Here is a 17,592-nt window from a genome sequence, read left to right on the forward strand (position 1 = left end):
AAAAAAAAAAAAAAAACAACTAGATGACCAGTTAGTAGCGGAGCCAAGAGTAGAACCCATGTCTACCGCCCCCAGGCCAACCAGATGCACTCACAGCATCTGCGGCCCAGCAAATGAGAAAAGATTTGCTATGCAACTCAGTACACAAGGCCTCCATTTTTTCTTGTCTTTTTTTTTTTTTTTAATTGATGTATAGTTGATTTACAATATTGTGTTAGTTTCAAGTGTACTTTTTAAGGAGTTGCGAGGCAGCTCACAAGGCTAGTCTTATTTACTGGACAGGTGGGAGAATCATGCAGTTATAATAGGAACAAAGAAAGATTCTAACCATCTCAGAGACAAAAGCCTTCTGCAGTTCAGAAGTTTGATGTGGTTTGATGTGTGTGTGTCTGTGTGTGTGTGTGTGTGTGTGTGTGTGTACACATACATGTGCATGCAAGAGAGGAGAAAGAGCACTGGCTCCATGCTCTAAGACACTGACTCTGCAGAGAGAATTATTTTATGCATTCAGATTTTCAAGTCTGGCCTTAAATGGCAATATAAGCAGAAAGATGCCAAGGAGAGTGGTAGAACAAGGGCTTAATTACAGGGACCTTTGTACAACTCACACGCCAATAATTTGCCTAGCCGAGTGATTCAGCAGTAATCCTGCCAGGTTCCCAAAGAAAGCCCATATCTGGGATGACGTAATGTCTCTCCACCCCATACAGCCGTCTCTCTACACCCACTGTCACATGCTTACTGTCTCCTCCAGAGAGCCACAATTCCATCTGTGGGATCTTCAGTTGCCATCTGCATGGTGACAAATACGTGTTTTATTATTTAAATGGTATTACAAAGTACCGTGCTGTTAGTCTAGCCCTTTGTGTTTAAAAATTCAATAGAAAAATTAAGACAGAGAAAAACCCTAGCCTCTGGTGAGTTATATATTGGCAAATCATGTCTACAGAATGCCTCTGGTATCTCAAGTTGGATATTTGATCTATGTAGCCCATGAATATTTATACCTTGAGGCAAAGTGATTGATTTAATTTACCACTGGAAATTGAGGTGACTGTCTAGACTTACTGCATGGTAAGCCTTGCAGAGAATGTGAAGAGAAAGGGACCCTGGTCTGACCCTGAAGTACCTTGTGTGGAACTGGTAGATACTTTGCTTGCCTACCTCAGATTCATTAGTCTTCCCCATATTTCTGATCAGACAAGTGCTCGGGGAAGGTGCTCTGATCCTGTTTGAAACTAATTTTGATTTTCCTTGCCACACTTGGCTAGGCATATCATTCATTTCAATTTATTTCAAAGAGAAACAGAAGGAGATCTACTAAGAGTTAGGGGGAGTTCTGGGGAAAAATTTTTTTTCTGATAAAAAGAGATCCAAAAAATAAGTTCATTTTTTTCTGCCTTTGGATGTTGTTGTGATGCAAGGAACTCCTGCAGCCATCTTGCAAACATGAGGGTAGATAGTTGGAAGGATAGTGAGATGGCAAAAATCTGGGTCCTTGATGTTGATGAGTTACTGATAAACTAACCTAGAGCTGCCCCTACCTCCAGATTTCTCATTATATAAGTTGATAAATCCTTTGTTATTTAAACTGGTTGGATGGATGCTTTCTGTACATAGAAGCTGAAAACATTACTAAGTGAAGCAGTGACTTCCAAGTTTTTTACCAAAAAACCAAAGTGAGAAATATTTTTTACAAGTAATGCATTCTAAAATCTTCTGTTTTATTCTATTTCATTTTCTAAAATTCAGGTCATGACTCACTAAAGTGATTTCAAAACTCACTGGTGGGTCCTGACCCACATTTTGAAGAACATTAAAGTCATAGGGGACATAAACTACTGTGATATAAAAGAAAGCATGATGTGGTGTCATAAAAGACATACTGATAAAGTGCTATCATAGGAGAGAATGATAACTTTGAGTTTGAGGAAACAAGGATGCTTTCATGGAAGGGCTGGACCTTGAGAAAATAGCTACATTTTTAGTAAGAGAAGGGGGTTTAAGCCATGACAGGAGGAAAGGCAAGATGGTGGGGAGTGAGGTAAATGCAGAAGCCAGCGGGTAACCCTGGGCAGAAGCTGATGTTTGTGGTTTAGAGAGTAGTGAGAGTGAGGTGTGACTCAGGTTAGGTCATGTGCAGCCGTGACTGGCAGGCAGTTGGGAGGCCTCATGAGGGCTTTTGGGAAGGGCTGGGCCTAAGGCAGTCTGCATGGTGACGGTTACAGGTTGGGTTGAGTCTGAGTCATATCAGAAGCTCAAACTGGTAGAGTTTAGCCTGGAGGTTCTGCTCTGGGAGCTCAGCTTCTGCTCTGTCACATCATCCTGCCTGCAGTCACTGCAAGCACATTTTACACAGAGGGTCCTCTATCTGTGAGCTGCTTTTTAGTGATGAACAAAGAGGGAGTGGGTCTTTCTAAAAGTTCTGCTTGACAGCCCCCAGTTTAAACCAACATTGCTGATGTGGCTGTGGTTCAGTCACTCCATCGTTTTTGACCCTTTGTAACCCTATGGACTGTAGCAGGCCAGACTTCCCTGCCCTTCACAATCTCCCAGAGCTTGCTCAGATTCATATCCATTCAGTTGGTGATGCCATCCAACCATCTCATCCTCTGTCATCCCCTTCTTCTCCTGCCTTCTATCTTTCCCAGCACCAGGGTCTTTTCCAATGAATCGGCTCTATGCATCAGGTAGCCAAAGTATTGGAGCTTCAGCTTCAGCATCAGTCCTTCCAATGAATATTCAGGGTTGATTTCCTTTAGGATGGACTGGTTTGATCTCCTTGCAGTTCAATCTGGTGCTGCTTCTAAATGAAACCAACAGAGTGAAGAAGAGTGGTCAACTTGCAATTTCAGAAAGGCCAACAATGCCCAATTCTCACTGTTCCTCTTGCACCCACTTGACTGCCTTCTGATGAGTTCACATATTGTTAGATCCAGCCATAAAAGGTGGGCTGAGCCTTGCTACCTCTAATGAAAAATGAAAAAAATATTTTAGTGGAGGAGGATTTGAAATTGCTGGTTAAATTGGGTGTTCGTGCTATCTGTGGACTTTCATCACCTATGTCATTCCTCCCCTACTCTCACCTTGAAAGCCAAGACTTGACACTCATGATAAATTAATCAGAACCTATATGCAACTTCTCTTTTATTATAGACCTGAGAGATGGGCAAATTAAAGGGGATTTTTACAGAGAACCTAAATACAGGAGAATAGAACCAGATTCTGATAAATCTTAAGTGGCCTCAAGTTTATTCTTACTGTCTCTCCTCAAATTAGTGATAGTTTCTCAATATTTGAGACGGAATGATAAGATTCACGGAATGCTGTTTCTGTCCTGACAGTTGATACGCTTTGTGGTCTAGGTAGAGGTCTCTACATTTCTGCCCTACTGGCTCCATGTGGGAAATTACAGTGAATAGTCTACCCTTTGGGAACACAAAGAAAGCTAAGTACTTGGTTTGAGGTAGGGGACTTTGTCATGATGGAAGGCACCGGCTAGCTACATTTGGCCCTAAAGCATATGAAATCAAGCACTAAGTTTGCATGATAACATCAGTTCTGCCTTGATATCTTCTTCAAGTGGTTTATTTGGGCTTTTCTTTGTAGAATCTTTCCAACCGTCATGTGTTAGGACCTAAGTATGGAGTCAATCGTGTGAACAAAAATAGGTGTGAGGGAAAGAGCAGACAAGTGGGTACCATTCCTCTAAGATAAAATGGTGGTCAGATGGACACAGGGCCTGCCTTCCTCTGGAGTGCCCACTGTCCCCTTTCACAAATTCTCCTGTGGCCCCTTTAACATCTGTAACTGTTCACATGTCTGCTCCTCAATAGGAATGCAGGATCCTTAAGGGCAGGATGGTGATTTACTCATCTCTGTATTCCCAAATGGAGAAGGCAATGGCACCCCACTCCAGTATTCTTGCCTGGAAAATCCCATGGATGGAGCAGCCTGGTAGGCTGTAGTCCATGGGGTCGCTAAGAGTCGGACACAACTGAGCAACTTCACTTTCACTTTTCACTTTCATGCATTGGAGAAGGAAATGGCAACCCACTCCAGTGTTCTTGCCTGGAGAATCCCAGGGGCGGGGGAGCCTGGTAGGCTTCCGTCTATGGGGTTGCACAGAGTCGGACACGACTGAAGCGACTTAGCAGCAGCAGCAGCAGCAGCAGTATCCCCAAAATCTAGTATAAAAAAGCGCTTCTTGAATGAATAGTTTAAGTGAATGAGTGACATATCACTAGCATAACTAACAGCAAAGTTTCTCCTCTTAGGATTTCTTTGACAATAACAGCTCAGAATCAACTCCTCCAGAACCATCTGGTGTTGACTTTCTGACCACACCTTCTAAGGCCTCCTCAGGGTCCAAAGTCTACTGTTCATGCAGATCTTTCATTACCTGGTATTTCCTTTTTACATTTTTATTTCCTTCATGGACATTTATTCAAAAACTATTTCTACTAACTTACTTTGATAACCTTTTCCCTACGTTGTCATATGACAGAAACAAACACAACATTTTAAAGCAATTATCCTTCAATTAAAAAATTAAATAAAACATAAAATAACACAAAGCCCATTCATATATAGAAAAGGAAGAGCATAAAGGAAAAAAATATCACACCCCTAAGAGGAGCTTGCTGAGGTCCATCCCATCCACTAGACACCTGTATCAGGGGCTGGGAACAGTGGCTCTCATCCTACCAAAGCCAACACCCTCTTTTCATAACAAGTATTTTTATAATGTCCCCTTTGCTACATTGAAATGAATTTTATAAATAATATATTATGTACATATCTTTTCAAAATATTCAGTAACCATACTACAAATTGTTATTGACTGAAGGTTTGTATCCCCCCCAAATTCATATGTTGAAATTCCAACCCCCAAAGTGATGGTTTCAGGAGGTGGAAGTCTTTGGGAGGTGCTGAGGTCCTAAGGGTGGAGCCCCTCGTGGACGGAATTAGTACCCTTATAACAGAGACCCAAGGGAGCTCTCTATCCCTCTATACCAGGATTTCCAGCCTCTAGAATTGTGAGAAATAAATTTCTCATGTTGATAAGTCAACTGCCTGAACTGACTAAAGCACAAAGAATTAAAAAGAAAATAATTTACAAAAAAAAAACAAGTCTTTCAACTGTGCAAATGCTCAGCAGGAGTACAGTAGAAGAAATGAATAACAACACTGTAGGTGCCCAATACCCGGAATCACTGCGACTGTAGCAGCTAGCGGTGCAGGCCCGTGCAGGTCTGCTGCAGTGGAGATGAAAATTCCGCAAGTGGTGCTGACGTCGCCAATGTGATTTTCCAGAACGGAGAACAAACTCTCAGGAAAGTTCTAAAGAAAACAAAGCTCAATGTTTCTTTGATGTATCCAGTAATTGCTTTCCTAGAAAATACACTGCATGTTAAAAAATGCTTTGGGTTTATAAATAAAAAAGAGGCTTTAGCTCTGTTATTTTGAACAGATTCTTCACCTGTGTGAATGTTCAAAACTCACCAAGGTCACAGCAATAGGTGTCTCACGCATTGTAGGTCATCAACCCTCTCCTGTCTTTACATCTCTAGCCACTGCTGGTCAGGGCCCTCCCCGAGTCATCGAAACAACAGACCGCACCCCTTCCCATATTGCTCAGTGTCCCAGTTGAGAAGCACAGATCCAAGTGAACCCTGACGCTCCCATCCCCCTGTCCTGTTATAAAACACCAGGGGAAAGCTACCGAGTGGACTTTGGCACTAGGTGCTCCTATCACCTGATAATAAGAAACACGGGTGCATAAACAGTACCTTTCTCTGCCTGCGGTTGTTCTACGATAATACGATGCCTGGGGATGGCTACCATCTTGTTGTCATCCAGAGAGCCAGCCAGGGGAAGAGGCCAATGCACTGAGCAGGCAGAACAGAAAGGTTGGAAGAAGTGGGGAACCTGGTGACTTAAAATGAGCCCCTGAATCAGCCAACCCCAGAACTACCCCACTTCCTTTCCTCTTGATGTGTTAAATAATTGTGCAAGTCAATGGGGTTGGGGTTTTCCGTTATAGCCAAAAGCATCTTCCGGATAAAAGCACTCATATTCTCACTGGAGACCCCCTTTCTGGGCTTCTTGCAGAGAACTGGCCTCCTTTCTTGGTTCTACTTTGAGGTGAGGTGGTTAAGAAAATTTCTGGGTTCACAATCCAGTCTGGTTTTACAAGCTGTGTGTGTATGTGTGTGTGTGCATGCTAAGTTGCCTCAGTCCTGCCTGCCTCTTTGCAACCCTGTGGACCGTAGCCCGCTAGGCTCCTCTGAGCATGGGATTCTCTAGGCAAGAACACTGGAGTAGGTGCCATGTCCTCCTCCAGGGGATCTTCCCAACCCAGGGATTGAACCTGGGTCTCATATCTCCTGCATTGGCAGGCGGATTCTTTACCACTAGTGCCACCTGGGAAACCCTTACAAGCTGTGTAAATATAGGCAGATCTCTTCATCTTTTGAGGTCTCATTTCCTCATCTGTAAAATGGGAACAATAATCGTTTTCTAACTCCAGGGATGTTGTAACCATTACGTTAAATGAGTTACTATAAGGCAAGCACTTGGAAAAGTGCCTAACCCATCACTCGTGCTGAATCAGTGAGAACTTGGATGACAGAGTCTTTATAGCTTTTTGGTAAGATTCCTTGTAAGCAAAGCTATGACAAACTTAGACAGCATATTAAAAAGCAGAGACATGACTTTGCCAACAAAGGCCCAACAAAAGTCAAGGCTATGGTTTCCCAGTGGTCCTGTATGGAGGTGAGGGTTGGACAATAAAGAAGGCTGAGCGCCAAAGAATTGATGCTTTTGAAATGTGGTGCTGGAGAAGACTCTTGAGAGTCCCTTGGATAGCAAGGAGATCAAACCAGTCCATTCTAAAGGAAATCAACCCGGAATTTTCATTGGAAGGACTGATGCCGAAGCTGAGTCCCAATACTTTGGCCACCTGATGCAAAGAGCCAACTCATTGGAAAAGACCCTGATGCTGGGAAAGGTTGAAGGCAGGAGGAGAAGGGGACAACAGAGGATGAGATGGTTGGATGGCATCACCGACTCAGTGGGCATGAGTTTGAGCAAACTCTGGGAGATGGTGAAGGACAGGGAAGCCTGGCATGTTGTAGTCCATGGGGTTGCAAGAGTTGGACATGACTGAGTGACTGAACAATGACAAAATTTCTTTTGGCCACAAATGACAGAAATGCCATTCAAACTAACTGAAGCAAGACAAGGAAAGTCACTGGCAGCTGGGGACCAGGAAGAGCTACCCAGATCGAGGCCTCAGGGATCAGACGTGGTCCTTCTAAACCAACAGTTGGTATCCTTGGCCGTCCCAGTTGAGAACTCATGCCTAGATCTCGATTCAGCAGCCTCTGGTCTCTGGTGCTCTCAAGTCATTCTGTAGAAATCTCTTCCTACCACGGCTTCTACATCTGTCCTCTCATACCAATCTCAACAGAAAAAAAAAAAATTTAAGTAAAAGTGTTTTCTCCCAGCATCTGCATAGCAATGCATCTGTCCTGCTTGGGTCTCCTTATCCATTTATTCTGATCACTGTTGCTAAAGGCTGGGATACAAACCCACCCCTGTGGTCAGGAATCTTGATTGATGACTCATCAGAAACATGAGGCCCTGGTGACAGAGACAGAGACAAAGCAAGTCCCTCAAAGATCTAAAAGGACTGAGCAGGAAAAGTCTGTAAACATCATCTAATTAAATAAGACTAGTTACATTTCAGTCAGTCAGTTCAGTCGCTCAGTCATGTCCAACTCTTTGGTACTTCATGGACTTCAGCACACCAGGCTTCCCTGTCCATCACCAACTCTCAGAACTTGCTCAAACTCATGTCTATCGAACTGGTGATACCATTCAACCATCTCATCCTCTGTCGTCCCCTTCTCCTGGGAGGAGTTACACTTCATTTTGATGTAATTTATCATCAGTGTGATTTGTTTCAGCCATTTTTTGTAACCAGTAAGATTTGAACTTGGGACTTCCCTGGTGATCCAGTGGTTAAGAATCTGCCTTTTGATGCATGGAAAGCAGGTTCAATCACTGAACAGGGAACTAAGATCCTGTCTGCCGCGGGGCAACTGAGCCCAGGCTCCACGACTAGAGACACCTGAGATAGTCCGCAACAGTGAGCCCCTGCACTCTGGAGCCTGCAGGACACAACGAAAGGCCCCGCATGACACAATGACGATCCTGCGTGCTGCAGCTAAGACCCAACACAGCCAAATAAAAAATAAATATTTTTTTTAAAACAGTAAAAAAAGATTTGGGCTTGCTGGGGTCTTGTCTTCAAGTCTTTTAACCACTGCAAGTGAGGAAGTGTGGCTTGGCTGGGACGATGTCTGGTCTGTCCCTTGGTTGCCTGGACAGATTTTCAGGTTCTTCATTCCCTGGAGCCGCTGATTCACTGACTCTTTGTCACGCCCACAGATGACTGATCTGCTAGGTTGCCCTCTTGATTTCACTCCAGCATCATTTTCTAACAATACAATCAGTCTTCAGTACTGACTACACAGTATTTGAATTCAGATTGAAATCCAAGTTTCCATTTCCTCGAACTTTTGACCTCTCATCTCCTTTACTTGTTTATGTTCAGGTTGGAGGAGCTCTTGTAGGAATGCATTTTTTTTTTTTTTTAACCAAAAGATGATTGGAATTACACATGGAATCCTAGAGTATGATCATCCACATGTCGTGAATAGCACTCACCAAATTCCCTTTTACAACCCGGACACTCTTGAGAACAATAAAACACATTTCCAATCCTCCAGAAAGTAAAGAATTTTTAAAGCAGCTAGAGCAAAGCGTATTTGAGGAGACAAAGCACAGTAAATACCCGTGTGTAATTAACCAGAGTGAGCAGCATAATCAACCAGCCGCTCCCCTGCCTATCAGCATCCCCAAGGATGCCCTTCTCCGGGGTGTATTTCTGGGGCTCTGTCATCGCATGTTTTCTGAATTCAGCTTACTTTAGGTTTCACAAGGTTCTGATGACACACTGAGCAGTTAATTTTGATCTCAAAGTTTCCAAATCCGCCGAAGCCATTGTGGCAACAGGACAGATGAGTGACGGGGAAGTGGGGAAGGGCTGCAAGGTGGACGCTGGGGGAGGTAGGGGCAGAGGGCCTTGTCGTCATGTGTGCTGCCTCTGGGGGCTTTTATTACAAAGGAAATCTCGACCTCTTGGTGATGAAGTAGATACCTGACAGGCTCTTCCTGTTTTGCTCACACGTTGCATAGTTTCAGTTGAAGTGAAAGGGGCCTCAGAGGGACTTTGCTCCACCTTCTCCCAGGGACAGCCCTGGAGACCTGGGCCAGGAAAAGGATCCGCTGCTTTCCCACCGGTGTCCATAGGCCCCTCCCCCGGGCTGGGCAGGAAGCCACCTGCAGCAGCAAAGGTCACAGCTGAGGTCACCCTCAGCTGTGCTTTTACATTTTGAGATTCGATTCCTGTGTGAAGCCGCAGCATGCTCTCTGGTGTTCTTTGAAAGTTCTGTGTTTTCCCAGCTGTTCTACAAACCTCTGTTGGCCGGGGCGGCCTTGCACATAGCTTTCCAAAATTACCGCGGCCTCGGCATTCTTTCCACCCACAGGATCTGCTGCTGACCCTCCACCTTCTCGAATGCAAATCCTCCCCCCACCTTCGTACTGCGTTTGTCTCACTTCCTCCCCCTCCCCCCCCCACCAAAAAAAAGCTGCCTGCGTCACTCTGGCCCATGCTCAGCGCTAGAAACGGGTCACCAGGCACAGCCAGGATTAATTTCCTCTATTCTTGAATTTCATATAAGTAGAATCACACAGTGTGTCCTTTTGGTGTGTGGCATCTTTTGGTCAGGGTTTCGTCTGTGAGATTCATCCACGTCCAGCCCTTCTTATTCCCTTGTATGACCACAATTTTTCAGTTCCATTACTGATGGACATTCAGGTTACTTCCGGTTCAGACTATTGTAAATCAGGCTGCTGTGAAATCCTTGCACAAGGTGTTTTCTGAACGTATGTACCCGTTTCTCTGACATCTATTCCTCGAGGTCAAATCACTGGTCCTTGTAAGTGTATCTTTAGAATTCTTAGAAATGGCTGGCTTTCCAAAGTGGTTGTTTTAACATACGTTTAGTCCTCACAACGGGCTTCCCAGGTGGCGCCAGTGGTAAAGAACCCGCCTGCCAATGCAGGAGACATAAGAGATGTGGGTTAGATCCCTGGGTCGGGAAGATCCCCTGGAGGAGGGCATGGCCACCCACTCCAGTATTCTTGCCTGGAGAATCCCATGGACAGAGGAGCCTGGTGGACTACAGTCCATGGGGTCACAAAGAGTCGGACACGACTGAAGCGACTTAGTATGCACACATGCAATCCTCTCAACAACCTTATGTGTTCCTGAGCCAGTTCTCAATTGAGCACCTACTATGTGCCCAGTGGTGATGTTGGTGCTGAGATGGAGCAGTGAATAGACAGATGAGGTCCGTGTCGCTGAGAGATATTCTCATGGGGGAGACAGGCAAGAAAAACTAAGAAAACAGAGAAGCCATTTCAGCTGCTGACACGGGTTGTGAAGAACAGAGTGTGTCACGGGATGGAGCGCTATGGAGGAGGACGCTGCCTCACCCTGAGCTCCAGGGAAGTGTCTTTGAGAAGCTGGGAGAGTGTGGCCATGCAGGGTGTGGGGAAGAGTGTGAGAAGCAGAGGGACAGACAGTGCAGCTGCCCTGGGGCAGGAAAAATGTGGTGGGTTTGGGGAGAGAGGAAGTCCACAAGGCTGGCACACGTTCATTCATTCTTTCAACGGGGAAATACAGATTGAGCTTCCGCTAGGTGTCAGGCACCATTCTGGGCTCTTGGGTTCAGCAGGGGACAAAACAGACGAGCAGCCTGCTGTCACCGAACAAGAAGGAAAGAGCAGGAGGGTTTGGAGGAGGGAGCAGAGGCAGGTTAAGAAAGATCATGTAGACCACGGAGAGGAGCTTGGGTTTTATCCCAGAGTGCTAGAAAAGCACAGAAGGATTTGAAGCAGAGATGTGAAAATGGTCTGATTTATGGAAATGGAGCAAGATGCAGAAAATGAGACTCATTAGAAAAGCCACGTAGTGATTCAGGCTGGAGACTCTGGACCGGGACTATGGCTATAGCCATGGGAACGGTGAATATGACCAACATTCAGGAGATATTCTAAAGGCTGAGCCAAGAGGACTTAATGGAAGACTGGTTATGGGGTGAGCAGGCAGAGGAGTACAATTCGGACTCCAGGGCCTTGGCCTCAGCTCCTGGGTGGGTGGGGTACCATGCACTGAGATAAGGAGGATGGGGGCCAGGAAGGAATTTGTGAGGAAAAGCAGGTTCCAGTCTGCTAAATCTGAGCTGCAAAGGAAACTTCAAGTGTAGATGTTTAAGAGGCAGGACTTGTAGGAAGAGGGGCACTCAAAGACCTGACCGTGAGCATGACCAGCAGGCAGATGACTTTAAAGCTGCCTGACAGGAGGCGATGACCTTGGAGGAGAGTGCAGGCCAAGAAGGCGGCTGAGGAAGAGTCTTGGAACATACTGAGAACTTGGCGTCCCATTATACAGATGAGGAGACTGAGGCTCAGAGAAGCTGAGCAGAGCAAATTGCCCAAGGTCACATAGTAGGACAGTCAGTTTTACTTCAGGGTCTGCCTACTTCACGCCTCATATTAACGCCTAAGGTTTCTCAGCTCTGCCACTTAGATGTGATATGACCTCAAGTGAGTTACTTAATTTCTTGGTGCCTCAGTTTCTTCCACCATAAAGTAAGGGTAACAATAATTATACATCCTGCATAGGGCAGTGTTTGTATAAAATAGGTTAATATAATTAAAGTGCTTGGAACAATGCTGGGCACACAGTGGTGTTAGCTGTGAGTCCACCCAGGTCTGAGAATGGTGGGTCTGTCTCAGGGAGAGCTCTTTTACACGTATTCCAACAACCCATCCCAGGCTGTGGATGAACCTTGGATGTCCCGCTCGGGCAGATGGGCTTGGCATTTTGGGATCGGGTCAGTAACTGGGTGAGAGCAGAGCTGCACGCAGAGAGTACCACAGCCCAGGCTAGGAGCAAACCAAAGCCCGGGATGGCTTTAGCCCCGAATGTGCACACAGGAGCCTAATGCCTTTTATTCTGCTCTGATTGGCATTTATTTATTTATTATGCTACCATGCATAGTATCATAAGAAATTTATTTGGGGGACTTCCTGGTGGTCCAGTGGTTAAGGATCTGCCTGTCAATGCAGCAGACAAGGGTTTGATCCCTGGTCCAGGAAGATTCTATGGAAGTTGCTGATGAGCAACTAAGCCCACACACTGCAGGCCGTGCACGTTAGAGCCCTTGACTCCCCGAGAGAAAGAAAGAAAAGTGAAAGTGAAAGTCACTCAGTCATGTCTGACTCTTTGTGACCCCATAGACTATATAGTCCATGGAATTCTCCAGGCCAGAATACTGGAGTGGGTAGCATTCCCATTCTTCAGAGGGTCTTCCCAACCCAGAGATTGAACCCAAGCCTTCCACATTGCTGGCAGATTCCCTACCAGCTGAACCACAAGGGAAGTCCAAGAATACTGGAGTGGGTAGCCTATCCTTTCTCCAGCAGATCTTCCTGACCCAGGAATCGAACCAGGTCTCCTGCATTGCAGGCGGATTCTTTACCAACTGAGCTATGAGGGAAGCCCAATGAGAGATGCCACAGCAATGAGAAGCCTGTGCACTGCAAGAGTAGCCCCCGCCTTCACAACTAGAGAAAGCCCCTGCACAGCAACAAAGACCCAGGGCAGGCAAAATAAAATAAATAAAGTTATTAACAATAACAACAACTATATATATATATATATACACATACACACACACACACACACACACACACAGTCTTTTGCCCCAGTTCCTGGCACAAAGATGTTAAAACTTGTGGACTTTCCTGAGTGACACAAATGTCTTTTGTTACCATAAGGAGCCCCTTTGGAGTACAACAGAGTTTATAAAAATATGATGACTTAGAGTGGAGGTCTATAGTAGCCTAGGGAAGAGGATGGTCAGCAAGAGGCTGGAAGGTTGGGACTTTCAGCCCCACCCACTGACCTCTGGAAAGGAGGAGTGAGAGCGGAGGCTGCAGACTAGGCTATATAAAAACTCTTGAACAATATTTTTGATGAGCTTCTGGGCTGGTGAATACATCCATGAGGCGGGAGGGTGGTGCACCCCAGTTCTATGGAGTCAGAAGCCCTTGTGCTCTAGACCCTACAAGTCCTCACCCTGTGTGCCTCTTCATCTGGCTGTTTATCTGTACCCTTTAAAATAAATTGGTGGAAATGAAAGTGTTAGTCTCTCGGTCATGTCTGACTCTTTGCTTCCCCATGGACTGTACCCACCAGGCTCCTCCATTCATGGGATTTTCCAGGAAAGAATACTGGAGTGAGTAGCCATTTCCTTCTCCAGGAGAATCTTCCTGACCCAGGGACTGAACCCCGGTCTCCTCTATTGTAGGCAGATTCTTTATCGTCTGAGCCACCAGGGAAGCCCATAATAAACTGGTAAGCATTAGTGAATGTTTCTCTGAGTTGTGTGAGTTGCTCTACCAAATTACTCAAATCCAAGGATGGGATTGCGGGGACCTGATTTATGGCCATTTGGTTGAAAGCAGGGGTGACAACCTAGATTTATAGTTGGTTCTGAAATGGGGGGCAGTCTAGTGCGACTGAGCCCTCAAACTGTGGGGTCTGATGCAATCTCCAGGCAGATAGTATCAGAATCGAGTGGAACTGCAGGACACCAGTCAGTGTCCGCTGAGATCTAGAGACTGATAGAGCTGGAAAACACACATCAGATCTTGACTCAGAACCCCTTCAGTCAGCACCTGTGCTGTAAGAACTGAGTCTAAAGAAAACAGAAGAGAAAGGTCTAGTAAGCACTGAAGGCATTTCATGCACACGGGGCAAATACCGGTCTGGGTGTCCGTGTATGTGTGTGTGAACAGTGTCTCTAGTCCCCTATCTTTGTAATGGCATGCCCTCCCTTCCTTGGGGTCACTGTCCCATCCCCACCCCATGTCATTCACAGACCCAACCCCCATGTGCTCAGCACTTGCCCAAAGAGTGGATGCATGACCAATCAGAAATTTCCCTTTGACTTTACAGATATTGGGAGAACATCCTTTCTTGCTTAGGGGTTGCTAAGCTGTGTTGCCGTAAGAAAGGAAATGTCTGCATCCATACCTCCCTTCGTCCATCAGCTGTGGGGAGAGAAAAGTCAACAGAGAGAGAGGTAAATAAGGTAAATCAGACAGCTCTGGGGGCTTTGTTTGGCCTGAGCCCACCACCCCCTACCCTGCTTAGTGATAGGTATCGATACAGCCCCTCAGTGTGCTCAAGCTAGTTGGGCTTGGTGTCCCTCATAACCTTACAGGACTAACTGATTCATGGTCAGTTTGACTAGTGCGGATTTCCACAGCCTTAGCTGAGATTGTCCTGAAAGTAATTCAGAATTGTCATTCAGTCTCATGAATGATGGACCTAGCAGGTTAAGAGCTCCAGCCCACGAGCTCATGGCATTTTAATGAACTGACCACTGGAGCTTATGTGGTCTGTTTTTACTTCCTCACCCTCCACACAGACTGACCAACCTGCCCACGTGGGCTCTGAAATCCTTGGGGGCCCCTCAAAAAGGAGCCCCCAGCTCATGTGATCAGAGTGTCTGGAGACAAGGGGACACTAAATTACGCAGTGCTTTGCTTGGGGACCTAGGACATCTCTAGACCAGGAGACTGGGGTAAAGGAGTCCAGTGACTCTGGATTGAAATTATACTGGACTGGATCAAAGTGTTAGGTAGTTAGAATAGGAAAAAGGAGTCCAAAATGGTGGTGGCCAAAAGATAAGGACGGGAAAAGCCCAAGAAAATAGAACAAAGGATGGTTGGAGGACGGAGTGCAGACCTCAGATAAAACAAACAGCACTCCTGGCTACCCCAATTTACATAGGACAGGCCCCGGGGGAGGAGAAAAAACACAGAAAAAGAGTCTCTCTCTTCTCTTCGCGTCTTTTGGGTCAGCAGGCCCTCATGAGCTCGAGGATGTATTTTCCTTTACTTTCTAAATAAAACTGAGCTGTAACACAGAGATGTAACACTGGTTCATTCAAGGGCTGTAACACTGGTCCGTGGCTTCAAATTTTTGTTGTGACGAGACAGAACCAAGGAAATTACAAACTCCCCCAACAAAAGTGACCCTTTGGACTTGAGTTTCTCTAATTCTGGCCCCCAGTAAAAGGGTCTGGTTGAATCAGGAGTTCCTGAAAGGTTTGTGGATTTCTGGAATCCCATGGATTCCAGTCTTCATAGAGAGAGTAAATCACTAGGTGGTATTTGCTCCATTCATGTGTGTGTGTGTGTGCACACACATGTGTATATGCATATGGATGTGTGTGTGTGTGTGTGTGCGTGTCTGTGTTTGGATGGCATCACAATGGACATGATGTTTGAGGAAACTCTGGGAGATAGTGAAGGACAGGGAAGCCTGGTGTACTACAGTCCATGGGGTTGCAAAGAATCAGACATGACTGAGCAACTGAACAATACACCCATGTTCCAGCCTTACACACTGCTTCAGAGAAAGAATTAGAAAGATTGTGGGGAAAAAAGCCCAGCATTCCTTAAAACTTCCTTAGGAATCATCTCCTGGACTTGGCCTCCTTTCCTCCTGTGACATTTTTCATCTCAAAGCTCTAAATTCTTTTCACAGCCGCTAAGTAGGTGAAAGCCCTTCGAGAACAGTCTCCTATTGTCTGACTTTCCTTTGGGAAGTAAGATGGGAAGGTGATTTGAGGAGCTGGGGAGGGGAGGACATTCTCCTTGCACCTCCAATCTGGCAGACCCAGGTTGAAAAAGCTCCAGAAAATGCAGCACTTGAAAATGTAGCCAGGAGACTGGAGACCCAGGAGGCCCAGAGCGAGAAGCAAATGTGGGTTTGCGGTGTTATTCTTGTCTTTGCTAGGCCAATCACTCCTCCTCACTGTGCTTGCTCCCAGAGCAGAATTTTTTAAAGGGTAACTCTCTCCTTGCTGAACCGGAGCTTGTGCAGGCCTGTGGAATTCCTGTGTACAAGGGAGGGGATTGGGAGGGAGGACCAAGTCCCCCTCTGGCCACCCCACAGCCAGAGCAGGCTCGGGCTGCATGAGAGTGTGCGCTGCGTGGGTGTGAGTGTCCCTTTCCCATGTTGTGCTGGTGGCACAACCAGCCTCTTAGAAGATGCTAATGAGATTCTTGTAGAGCTACAGAATCCGCTGCGGCAGATGGTAGAAGGTTAGGCTTTCTTTTCTCCGGTTTCACTGTTGTTTTTCTCTAAAAATGTGCTAACCAGCGTGCGCTTTCTTGTGCTTTATTTTCGACAAAGCCACAGATTAATTTTTGAAATCCTTTTCATCCAACCTTCCTCTCTAATCATAAATTCAGTGGGCAATATCTTTTTAAAAACAAAAGCAAATTGTTACCCAGCACCTTCATTTCTTTCCAGAGAAGAAATCTTTTACATTTTTTCTGAACCTCCAGAGATAGTACACACCAGTGCTATGAGTGCCCTGGTCATGTATAATTTCATTTTCTTATAGGCTGGGGCAGGGTTATCGTGATTTGGTTAATGTGTAGTCCCTCTACAGATAGATGTAAGAGGAAAAACATTTTTGTTGTTCAGCTGCTCAGTCGTGTCTGACTCTGCAACCACAGGGAGCGCAGCACACCAGGCTTCCCTGTCCTTCAGTATCTCCCACAGTTTGTTCAAACTGATGTCCATTGAATCGATGATGTCATCCAACCATCTCATCCTCTGTCACCATTATTAGAGCCAATAAAGAAAATAGCTACCATTTATTGAATACCTTCAATATCCAGATACCATGCTAAACAATGGATGGACATTATTTCATTTAACCTTCACATTAATTCTATAAGTAGGTAATATCAATATCATTATCCCCACTTTATAAATGTGGAGACTGAGACTTGGAGAAAGAAGTTTGTCCAAGATCAGATGGCCAGGAAGTGTCAGAACTGGAATTCAAAGCCAGGGATTCTTACTCCAAAATCAGTGCTTGGAGGTGATATGTTCTTTTGTTTTCTTTGATTAATTTCAGTTGCATTCATGCTGTAGTAACTAGGATTCAGGGGTATTTTTCTTGACTTCAAGCGCTTGAATGAGGCCCAGATATCAGACAGCTTATTTATGGTGAGAGGTTCTGACCCCAGCTACAGCAGCATCAGCTTGGCCTCAAAGATGCAAGGTAGACCCATCATTTTTCAAATGAAAAAATTAGGACCCGGAGAATATGGTGCTTCAGCTAGCTATTGCTGTGTAACACTAAAACTTAGTGGCTTAACCCACAAAAGCATTTTCTTGCTTCCGATTCTGTGGGCCAGGACTCTGTACAAAGCTCAGCAGTGCTGTCTCGGGACTGTTCCATGTGGTATTGGCCAGACTGGTGGGACAAGGGCCTCTGCCACACACTTGGGGGCTTGAGGTCAGTTGCTGGCTTTCTGCTTAGCAGCAGGACAGCCTGGACTTTACACTGTGGCTCA

This window comes from Bison bison, unplaced genomic scaffold (genome assembly GCF_000754665.1).
Source record: "Bison bison bison isolate TAMUID 2011002044 unplaced genomic scaffold, Bison_UMD1.0 scf7180017864491, whole genome shotgun sequence".
Lineage (NCBI taxonomy): Eukaryota > Metazoa > Chordata > Mammalia > Artiodactyla > Bovidae > Bison > Bison bison.